The sequence below is a fragment of the Protobothrops mucrosquamatus genome, unplaced genomic scaffold (genome assembly GCF_001527695.2).
Source record: "Protobothrops mucrosquamatus isolate PMUCROS unplaced genomic scaffold, P.Mucros_1.0 scaffold3016, whole genome shotgun sequence".
NCBI classification, from domain to species: domain Eukaryota; kingdom Metazoa; phylum Chordata; class Lepidosauria; order Squamata; family Viperidae; genus Protobothrops; species Protobothrops mucrosquamatus.
In genome coordinates, this window is record NW_015389031.1 from 14,134 (window position 1) to 16,379 (window position 2,246).

Here is a 2,246-nt window from a genome sequence, read left to right on the forward strand (position 1 = left end):
TAATGAAATCAAGAGGTCAACGGCAACCGATGCAGATTGTATAAAAGGAAAAGATGAACCTGAGGATCATATAATTAGTAAACTGGCAAAATTGCCAAGGCTGGCCACAAAAGACAACATGACACAGTGGTCACAGTGACCCACGGGCATCTGTGCAACAGCTGTAATTTCAAGGTTTCCCAAATGTGGTATGATCACAAAACATTGTTGAACACATTAGATATAAGAATAAGTGAAAAGCAATTTTTATAATTTTATATTCCAGATACAAAACCGTACTGCATTAACCCAATTTGCTTTAAAGAAATCTCTAAAAAAAAATTAAATTAAGAAAAAAAAAGAGATTATTAGGACCTTTGCTTTTTAGGTTTGTTGTTGGGGGGGTTGCATTTTGTTTTTGCATATTTTATGAGGAACATCATAAATTGGTAATATTTTCTCTCTCTTTGCTATGAATTCCAATAGATGCTCTCAGTACCACAACGAAAAAGAGTAATGGTAATATCCTTTAAGACTAATTTTTATTTTAAGACATAAGCTTTCACGGGCTGGTTTAATACTGTCTTCAAATACAAATTAGTCAGTCTTTTATTGGCTAATCTCTCTGGCTCATCTAAACTAACATAGCTCTCTTCCTACAAAGTCCCAACATGGCTGCCCACCACATACGTGAAAAACACAGACCAACTTTGGCCTTCAGGATCTTCATTACACAATTAAAAAGCTATCATTATGTTCTGAGTTATTCAATTTGGGAAACAACTTTATATTTGCTTTCTCTCCTTTACAGGCGGTTCTCCACTTACGACCAAAATTGACCCTGAATTTTCTGTTGCTAAGTGAGTTTTGCCCCATTTTTACAATCTTTCTCGCCCCAGTTCTTAAGGGAATCACTGCAGTTGTTAACTTCATGACACCATTGTTAAGCGAAGCTGGCTTCCCCCTTGCCAGAAGGTCGCAAAAGCAGATCACGTGACCCCGGGACGCTATGACTGTCATAAGTGTGAGTCGGTTGTCAAGCGTCTGATTTTTCATCACGTGACCCTGGGGGCGCTGTAACGGTCATTGATGTGAAAAATGGTCGTAAATCACTTTTTTTCAGTACCGTTGTAACTCTGAACAGTCACTAAACGAGCTGTTGTAAGTCATGTTGTAAGTACAACCATTGTACAGCAGCTTAGATCACAGGAACGAAGGCTTTGCTTTCATTATCTCAATTGCAAACTTATATAATATAATACAAGGACTGATTTGTGAAAGGCAAAGTCCGATTTTGTCGCTTAGAATATGGGTGAGACTTTCTCTTTTTTAAGCTGCTCCTTCTGTTTCAGACTGTTAGTTTTCGCTTTCATGCTTGGATGGACGAGTTTGGATTTGGTTTGCGCTGCTTTGGACACAGGAAGACGGTTGCATAAGCATATGAGGACATAAATAGATCCGTGAAACGCTGAAGTTTTCACTCATTTCATGACAGAAGTCACTGACCACCCAGCAGCGTGCATTCAGCTCACCCACAACATTCCCTCACAGTTTACATCCGAAGGAAACCGGCACCACTGTGGCTAACCTGGAGAAAGTCCGCCTGAGGACTTGCATTTAACCTGAAAAAAAAAATCTAATTAAAGTTTTCAACCTCGGAACGAACCTTAGTCAATTCTAGCTGAACTCAGCATGCTCAGTTGAGTTGGGTCTGGTCAGTATTGAGCTGGGAGGCAACCCAAAGCGTCCATCCGTAAGAGTTTGGATCGGAATGTTTAAAAAAAATCACAGGAGAAGCCACTTTCAAATTATTGCCATTAATACCTACATATAGGTCTCCGTGAAATCATCAGGCACTGAACGTGATAGTTTTATTAAATTTATAGTTTGGTTTTATTAAATTTATACCCCGCCCTTCTCCTGGAGGACTCAGGGCGGCTGAGCAAGAGCAACAGCACTTAGACTTATATACCGCTTCATATTGCTTTACAGGCCTCTCTAAGCGGTTTACAGAATCAGCCTCTTGCCCCCCAACCATCTGGGTCCTCGTTTTACTGACCTCGGAAGGATGGAAGGCAGAGTCAACCTTGAGCCGGTCAGGATCGAACTGCTGGCAGTGGGCAGAGTCAGCTTGCAATACAGCATTCTGACTATTTTCCTGACTGAGCAGGAGGTTGGACTAGAAGACCTCCAAAGTCCCTTCCAACTGTTCTATTCTATTCTATTCTATTCTATTCTATTCTATTCTATTCTATTCTATTCTATTC